Genomic DNA, 10,000 nt, shown 5'->3' with positions numbered 1-10,000 from the left:
AGGCTTAAGCCTAGTCCTGGACTAAATCACACTTTCAATGTAAAATCTCCATTGAAGATGTTTTTTAGTCTAGGACTAGGCTTAAGCCTTGTCTCTGAAACCGGCCCATAGTGTCAAAACATCACCAAAAAAAAGTACAAAAGTAAGCCTGATGTAAATTGACACATGATATGGACCGTGGAGGAAGTGAAAGAAGCTTCAGTGAAGCTGCTGTTCGTCATTGCGCCCCCTACTGTACCGTGGGCGTAGGTGAACGGCATGGCGGCCAGCTGGGCCGTGCGGCTCATGTAGCTGGCCAGTCGGTCACACCAGTGGTCGTGACCCGCGTCCTCTGGGCAGCGGACTCGGTCGGACCGGGAACACTGGTCTGAGCAGTACAGGACAGCCTTGCACTTGGAGCTGTGTGGGGGGGGGGGGGACAAAAAAGAGAGAGAGAGAGAGAGAGAGAGAGAGAGAGAGAGAGAGAGAGAGAGAGAGAGAGAGAGAGAGAGAGAGAGAGAGAGAGAGAGAGAGACAGACAGACAGACAGACAGACAGGCAGACAGACAGGCAGACAGGCAGACAGACAGGCAGACAGACAGACAGGCAGACAGACAGGCAGACAGACAGACAGGCAGACAGACAGGCAGAAACATGCAGACAGACACAGAGAAACCCACAAGCAAGGGAGGGGTAGGCAGGATAGGCCGAGTCCAACAGAGGGAAAACAGTTGGACAGGGGAATAAAAGAAAAGGAACACAGAAAAGGGAGAGAGGCAGGGACAAAAGAATGCATTGAAACAGAAAGAGGTTGTGTAAATGGTTTTGAGAACGTTTGACAAGATACCGTTAGTGGGGATCCTGGTCGTGAAACACTTCTGCTAAAAAGAGAACCACTTCATCAGAAACAATACCAAAAGTTACTGCACCAGAAAACGTTTTAAAAGTGCATCCGTATAGAATAGCAATGAAAGCCTCTTGTTTCTGCTTTCGCTAGCCCCTTGTGTTGGGGGTTTTCCGTAATTTGGCAATACACCAAAAAGAGTGTTGGCGAAAGCAGAATCAGCCGCTGTAACTAGGCTATGGACGGCTGTGGAACTAGAGAAGAAAAAGTGCATGTCAAGGATATAGAGTGAAAGGAAATCCACTATTCTTAACCAAATGGCCCCGCTGGTGGAAAAACACCCTCCGCCATCTGTCTCAGCAGGCTCCGGCAGTGCTGCGCTCAGCTAATCTTAAGCCTATTTAGCACAGCAACACTTTTAAGAGAGGTGTCACAGTCGGCGGTGCAGCTTTCATTTGTATTGTAAAGTCACTCACAAAAAACAGTAAAGTAGGCAGGATTGCTTACTCTCTCTCTCTCTCTCTCTCTCTCTGTCTCTCTCTCTCTCTCTCTCACTCTCTCACTCTCTCCCTCTCTCTCTCTCTCTCTCTCTCTCTCTCTCTCTCTCTCTCTCTCTCTCTCTCTCCCCCCTCGCCTTACCATGGTTTCAGCTGACTGGTGAAGGAGTATTTCTTACACACATGACAGTAGTGCGTGGGAGGCAAGCGCATGCTAAAGAGTCCTCATCTATTCCATCATGCTCCTCCACCGCTGTGGGGCCCCAGCCGCCCAGGGCCTGGGGCCAGAGGACCACCTTCAGGATGGTCTGGGCCACTCCTGCTCAGCAACCTGGGAAAGACATTCAATGAATTGAATTTCATTGAATTGAGACACACAGATAGGAGGAGAGAGAGAGAGAGGTAGGGAGAGAGAGAGAGGTAGAGAGAGGGAGAGGGAGAGAGAGATGTGATATGATATAAATAATAGAAAAGAAGGGAGCGCACACCGCAGAAAATGTAAGTGAGGGGCTGGCAACGGAACAAAATCCAATCCAATTGAGTGTGTGGCTTCTACTTCTGTTAATTAGATATTATATAATAAAACCAGGATTACTCACATGTGAAGTTTCCTGTGGTTGACCCGGAGGGTGTGCGGTCGCCGTGGCAACCCTCCTGTCATGGGGGCCTCCATGCAGTATCTCAGCAGTCCCACCATCCTCTGGATGGCCGCCAGACCCCCTGTCCCGTCTCCCCCCGCCACGTTCTCGCCGCCCAGCGACTCGGACCAGCCACGGGGGAGGTTGTCGAAGCCCAGGGGCAGACCAGAGGAGTCCGTCACCATCAGAAAGCTCTTGCCTTCACCTCTCACTGAGAGAGAGAGAGAGAGAGAGAGAGAGAGAGAGAGAGAAAGAGAGAGAGAGAGAGAGAGAGAGAGAGAGAGAGAGAGAGAGAGAGAGAGAGAGAGAGAGAGAGAGAGAGAGAGAGAAAGTGTGGTAGGCCATGGTGGCATCAAAGTGTGGTAGGCCATGGTGGCATCAAAGTGTGGTAGGCCGCCTCCTACATTATGTCATAGCACTCACTGTGTGCAAGCTCTGACGGGTCCACGCCAGCCTGATTCAGCCTTAAACTGAAAGAAGGGGGATGTCCAGGAGTACAGTCAGTGTCCAGCAGGTGCAGAATCCAGTAAGGTGAACGGTCCATGGGATAACGGGGGGGTCCGTACCCCCAGAATTCACTGTTATCCCGGCCGCCGCGCCCGTTATCACGCGTGGCTTGGAAACACCGACCCCACTCTGCCAGGGCATCTGAGAACTCCAGCAACGGGTCACGGTAAGCGGACACCATCTCCATGTTCTGAGAAAGAGCAGATAGAGAGATTGTCTTGAGATGTCTTAAGATGTCTTAATTAACCAAAATAAGACATTTTGTCTGTCAAGATGTCTTAAGTCGTCTTAAGACCTAACCTGAAGACTCATGCACTCACTTAAGACATGGAGCATAAGAGCCATATTCTAGCTGAGAGGAGGGGGGGACATGTCGAGCTGCAACGTTTGCAGGAAAGTTGCTATACAAATAAAAGTTATCATTATTATTATTATTATTATTATTATTATTATTTTACAACCCCAGGCTTTTATTGCTGTAGAATTGATTTACTTATAACGGCTTGGGCGCGATAGTGCAGCACAAATGTCATTAAGGCTAATAAAACATTATTTCGTTGTATGGTACCTGTACTATATCAATTACAATAAAGACCATTAATTAATTAATTAATTAATTAATTCATTCATTCATTCATTATTTGGTTTACCTTGGAATGATGTTATTGAGAAACGTCTATCACTGCAGGACGAATTTTGAAAAAAAAACACAAGAAACTGATTAACACACCATCTAACTATGTTTTGATTAAAATAAGCTATCATTGTATCTATGCTGTACTATCTGAATCGATATTATTTTCACTTGGTGTGCAGCACAAATGTCAGTAAGGCTAATAAAACATTATTTGGTTTACCTTGGAATGATGTTATTGTATCTGGAAATGTAGAATACGCTTTTTAGGTTGAGAAATGTCTATCACTGCAGGACGAATTTTGAGTGTAAATAAAAATCCAAGATGCATGTTTTGTTATGAAAGTGGCGGCGTCATCCATTCTGAAGATTCCACACCCCTTTGAAAATCCGTCAAGTTAGAAAATGGTCATTATTATGTTATATTTTTTAAATTCTATAATATTTCTATGACATTTGACCCCCCCCCCCCCCCCGAAAAAAAATAAAAACACAAGAAACTGATTAACACACCTTTTAACTATGTTTTGATTAAAATAAGCTATCATTGTATCTATGCTGTACTATCTGAATCGATATTATTTTCACTTGGTGTGCTGTTCCTTCAGTTACCGCTAGATGGTAATGTTGGTCTGCCCTTATGGGGCAAGGTAAGGTTATTCAGGGTTACAGAAAACACAATGAAGTGAAAACAAATATGAATTGATTTACTTATAACGGCTTGGGCGCGATAGTGCAGCACAAATGTCATTAAGGCTAATAAAGCATTATTTGGTTTACCTTGGAATGATGTTATTGTTTCTGGAAATGTAGAATACGCTTTTTAGGTTGAGAAACGTCTATCACTGCAGGACGAACTTTGAGTGTAAATAAAAGAATCCAAGATGCATGTTTTTTTTATGAAAGTGGCGGCGTCATCTATTCTGAAGATTCCACACCCCTTTGAAAATCCGTCAAGTTTGAAAATGGTCATTATTATTTTTATTTTTTTAAATTCTATAACATTTCTATGACATTTGAACCCCCCCCCCCCCCCGAAAAAAATTAAAAACACAAGAAACGGATTAACACACCATCTAACTATGTTTTGATTAAAATAAGCTATCATTGTATCTATGCTGTACTATCTGAATCGATATTATTTTCACTTGGTGTGCTGTTCCTTCAGTTACCGCTAGATGGTAATGTTGTTCTGCCCTTATGGGGCAAGGTAAGGTTATTCAGGGATACAGAAAACACAATGAAGTGAAAACAAATATGAATGCAGCAGAAAACGTTTATTTATTCAGAAAAAATCTATAGAGTCGTCCACTTTTCAATAATGTAACTAAGAATAGTGAGGGTGGAGGTGGTGATGTTTAGGTCAGCAATGATAATGTTCAAAGCGATGGTAAGTATGATTTAGTCAGTCCAGTTATGACTCCGTGGGCCTGTCTGAGCCGTGATGAATGATGCTCAGCGCTTCCTCCAGGAAGTGCCTGTGGGTGGAGCGTAGTGTCATGTGACTCTGCACGGCCTCGTTGAGCAGGTGGATCTGCCCGTGCCTGCTCTCGCACTCCTTCATCCGGGCCAGCTGGCCACGCAGCCTCTCCCTCTCCCTCTCCTCCTCATCCCCCTCCGTCACTCTGGGAGGGGGCCAGAGGAACAGGGGGGCCTCTGCGACGTCGTGGCAACTGAGCAGAAAGAGGCAGTCCTTGGAGGACCAGAGGGAGCGGGCGGCCCGGGGTACCTGGGATGGAGAGAAAGGGAGGGAGGGAGGGAGGGAGGGAGGGAGGGAGAGAGGGAGGGAGGGAGGGAGGGAGGGAGAGAGGGAGGGAGGGAGGGAGAGAGGGAGGGAGGGAGGGAGAGAGGGAGGGAGGGAGGGAGGGAGAGAGGGAGGGAGGGAGGGAGGGAGGGAGAGAGGGAGAGAGGGAGGGAGGGAGGGAGGGAGGGAGGGAGGTGTGAGAAAGGGAGGATGCAGCAACTGGGAACGAGCATGATGAGTGTCCCCTTTTTGAAATCAAACTTTAAACTTTTTGAAAACGGAAATACCAAACGTAGATTCTTCATACCGTATTACTTGTAATCACTGTGGGATTACCTATCTAACTTGTTTATGTTAATTCTTATTATCGTGATTTTGTATCTGAATGCTGCAATCCCAATGTTGAGGAACAAAAGCCAACGGATTTTAAACTCCTCTGTACTTGTACAATGAGACGTAATAAAAGCGGTTCTGATCCTGATTCTGATTCTGTAGCTGACGTGGAGACAAAGAAGACGGCACACTCACCCCGCCGACACTCAGCCTGACGAACACAGCGCTGCCTTTGGACCAGCCAGGCAGGCGGCCTCCTCCTCCACACCCACAACCGTGCACCTCCTTCTCACCAGACTCCCCCTGAAGGAGGGCCAGTGAGTGGTTCAGTCCACAGAAGAACTCCACCGGGGCCATGGACAGCTCCACCTGAAAGGTGGAAACAGTTATTTCAGATTTCAAATTGTTATTTCAAAGGAGTAAGTTGTTCTTGGCTGTATAATAGCAACAGGAAACTAGACAGCAGAAGTTTCAGGGAAGTTGAGTCAAATAGTGGCTGTTTTTTAAAGGAGCATGCACTCTCACAGGTGTACGCCATTGATAATATATCTAATATAACTAATATTAACTTTCGCCGTAGATTGAAGACCCATCTCTTCAGGCTACATCTTAACTGTCCTTCCTTAAGACCTCCTCATCCCCACTACCCCCCTGTACAGTTTCTCTACTATATTTAAAAAAAATATTTATAATTCTTCTAGCATTGTGCCATTGGCCCCTGGTCATAGCATAGCATATAGATGATTCACTCACTTAGATGTATTTGTTGTAAACTTTGGATAAAAAGGCATCTGATAAATTCCCCAAATGTAATGTAATGTAAATCTATATTTACGCACGCACGCATGCACACACACACACACACACACACACACACACACACACACACACACACACACACACACATACACACACACACACACACACACACACACACACACACACACACACACACACACACACACATACACACACCCGGGTGGGTTGTCCACGGTCAATCTTATCGCCGGTGCCTAGTTGTCCATAGCGGTTGCTGCCCTGCATGTAGACGCGGCCACAGTCATCCAGCAGACACAGGTGGCTCAGTCCCAGAGAGCACTTCACCACCTAGCATAGAACAACGAGGAGAGAAGAAGACATATTACAATTCGGTTGTTAAGTCGTGACGTGTTTCCGGGTCCAAAGTTGGCTGAGGCGCTGTCTTCGAAATGCCTCAGTAATAATAATAATAATTCATTATATTTATATAGCGCTTTTCCGAGGCTCAAAGACACTGAAAAATATGGGGAAAACGGGAAAGTGCTGCGTCCCTTGTTGTATGAATAGATCCGAGTCTAAAAAACGATTGAACTGTCATTCTACCGCTGTAGTACACTGGTATTATGGTGCAGGGAATTTCTGGTTTGGACCCGGAAATTGCTAAACGTCACATTTGACGTCAGACTTAACAACCGAATAGAGACACAGACAGAGGAATGGCGAAAAAAGAACTTCCTGTAACCGTGCAGGAAATTCTGCACATTTTTTTCTATATACGTTTTATGCAGACTGCTTTGACTGGTCTTTTACTCTATATTTGGCATAAATCTACTCCTTGATTTGACACAATGTTGATGGATGAATGGACAAGGGGATCAGTACCTTGTAGGGCAGAGAGAGGAGCACAGGGTTGAGGTGTTGAGGGTCGAAGCCCCTCTGGGATCCAAACAGTTGGCGATGCACACCAGAGGTGCTTACCTCCAGATAGACCGACCCCTCGGCTGAGAGGAGGAGATGGAGAGAGAGCAGAGGAAGGGAGAAAGAGAGACACAGAGAGAGAGAGAGAGAGAGAGAGAGAGAGAGAGAGAGAGAGAGAGAGAGAGAGAGAGAGAGAGAGAGAGAGAGAGACAGAGACAGAGAGGGACAGAGACAGAGAGACAAAGAGAGAGAGAGATACTTTTATGTCACAGTTACAGTGTATGGTAGCAAATCCTTTTTACCCCAGGTCAGTGTCATAGGTTACTATCGATTACTATATGCCTACAATTCTCCAAGTTACAATCTCCAAAAATGATCCCTTTAGAGGGCATAGAATCACACAGATCTCTATCGACCTTGTAATGTTGCTATCTGCAATCCCGTGTTTACCTGTAAGGTAGAGACAACTCCTACAGCTGGCATGGATCTGTGCAATGGGCAGGTGAGGCAGCAAGCTGGTCATCGTCTTCAGAGACAGCTGTATCGTGTAGGAGCGATGCAAATTGAACTGGCTCTCATTCACAGAGAGAGAGTACACTTTCCCAGTGCCTGAGTGAGAAATGGAGAGAGAGAGAGAGAGAGAGAGAGAGAGAGAGAGAGAGAGAGAGAGAGAGAGAGAGAGACAGACAGACAGACAGACAGACAGACAGACAAACAAACACAAAGACAGATAAGCAAAGTGAAGCAGTGTGGCATTCAAAAACGTATTGCAGAATACATTTTTGGAATGAACTGAGCTGAAGATGAAAATGGGACTAATGGAATGGACCAATCAGAGCATTCCCCTACTCAACACTGACTAGTAAGCAGCAGCAGCGATCTGTTGACCGTGGTGCCGGTGAGGCGGAGTTGGGTGAACCTCAGCGTGGGGTGAAAGGTCATCTTCTGGACCCTTTGGCAGGTGTCCCGGTTGTATACCTCCACATGGCCCTCCGTATGGGGTTTGCCCACCAACACATAGACGTACTGGCTGGAGTTGGAGTCGCTACGAGAATCCACAGCAAACTGAGGGAAGAAAGAAAGAAAGAACGAAAGAGAGCAGGATAAGACACCCATGGCTAAAATTCATTTGTGGGACTTTTGGTTTGAACTGAGCTGTTCTATTCCTTTGTCTGTCAATCCAAGCATGTGCTAGCTCAAGGCACTGATATAAGGTGTGCTATGTTTTATACTGTATATTTCTATGTATTTTGTATTTTGAATTTTGTAACTGTTTTTAAATTTGTTGTTGTACGGCGACCTTGAGTGCCATGAAAGGCGCCTTATAAAATAAATGTATTATTATTATTATTATTATTAAGGGGCACTTGGTGGCGTAGCACACTAAGGCATCAGCCATTTAACCACAGGGTCCCCGGTTTCGATTTCGTCCGTCGACATATCCTGCATGTCATCCCTCCTCTCTCTCACCCATCTTTCCTGTCAATCTCTACTGTCTCTATCCCAACAAAGCAGAAATGGCCTAAAAACATTGATGTAAGCCTCCCCATTCATCCCCGTCTCACGTCTTTGGCGTCACGACACAGCACAGAGTGGCGGGAAGCCCTCCTACAGGCCATGTGTCCGTGGTCCAACGTCATAGAGTTGCGGAGCATGAAGACGGTGCCCTGCTGGTCCCCCAGGATGAGTTGTTCCTGGGTGGGCAGGGCCCTCTTGAAGCCCAGGGCCAGGGGAGGAATGGCAGCATGGGACACCGGAACCCCGAAGCGGTACCTGGTCCTGGGGCCACCGCCCAGACGGTACATGTGGAGGGCCTGGGTGACTGTGGAGTGGAAGGGGGAGACAGGGGTTTGGAGAGGAGGAGAGGAGGTTTACAAGGGTAAGGAATATGTGACACGGTCTGGGCATTTGGGCCGCAAGTCGGCAGCCAATCAAAATGTTGAGACTTTTATTTTGAAACACGGGAATACATTTCAACGTTGTTGAGAATCACAACACAAACTCGTTAGTCAAGACAAAATACTGCAACGCAATGGATTCGGTGAGTAATCCCCACCGCTACCTAGTTAACTAAAACACTACTTTACATTGTTAGCAGGCTCACAAAACAAGCTGTGTTAGTTGACTAGCGAGTGTGTCATTGATTTTCAATAACGCTGGAATGTGTTTACATTTTTCAAAAGAAAAGTCTGAACACTAAATCGGCTGCCAACTTGCGGACCAATTGACCAGACCGTGTGTGTGAGACACCGGTGCAAGCTATGGTCATGTTTTATTTTGTTGAATGAGTATACAAGTCTCACATTTCAAGATGGCAGTCCTTCGCCAGTCAGTAGTCAAGCCTGGGGAGGGCTGGGGCGGCCTGATGTTCTGGTGCTGACACAGTCGTCTCCAGAGGGAGGGGCTTAGGCTCAGCTCATGAAAGGCGGAGCAGGTGGCTCCAAAGGAAATGACATCACCCACTGATGCTTTGATCAGAATTTCCTCCAGCTGAAACAGAGTCCATCATCGTTATTTAATGACATTCCTGACAGGTAACTGCCATGATATATGTAATCATGGATATGGGTTTATTAATTTATTTTTAATTTAACCTTTATTTAACCAGATAGGTCAATTGAGAACCAATTCTCATTTGCAATGGCGACCTGGCCAAGAGGCAAAACAGAAGGCAAGTCTGTACAACACAACACAGTATATCCAATATAAAACATGAGTACAATAAACAACAAGAGTCCATTTTAAAAACGTCCTCATATATACATCCTAACATATATATCCTAACATCACAATATATACACTATATAAAACACTATATAAAACAGCAGGGACTAGGGGGAGGTTATGGTGTTCGACAGATTCAAGAGAACACTTTATTGTAAACTGTGCAAATACCATGTACAGTCAAAGGTTCTTTCAAAGTAAATAATACAGGAAATATATTGTACATTTTGAGATTGAATTATTACAATATAATCACTATTTATCCACTTTACTGTATGCCGTCATTGCAGAGGCCGATAGCTCCTCACAGGGGGCACCGAATTTCAAGGACCCCAATTGAAATAAGCCAGTGGCTTTCTTGGGTTTTTATCCTTTTAGTTGACCTTGTATGTAATATGTACTTTCATGTACCTACTTCTGCAA

This window comes from Nansenia antarctica (assembly GCF_963989245.1).
Source record: "Nansenia antarctica genome assembly, chromosome: 13".
In the NCBI taxonomy this organism is placed as follows: domain Eukaryota; kingdom Metazoa; phylum Chordata; class Actinopteri; order Argentiniformes; family Microstomatidae; genus Nansenia; species Nansenia antarctica.
This window is presented reverse-complemented; position numbering follows the sequence as displayed.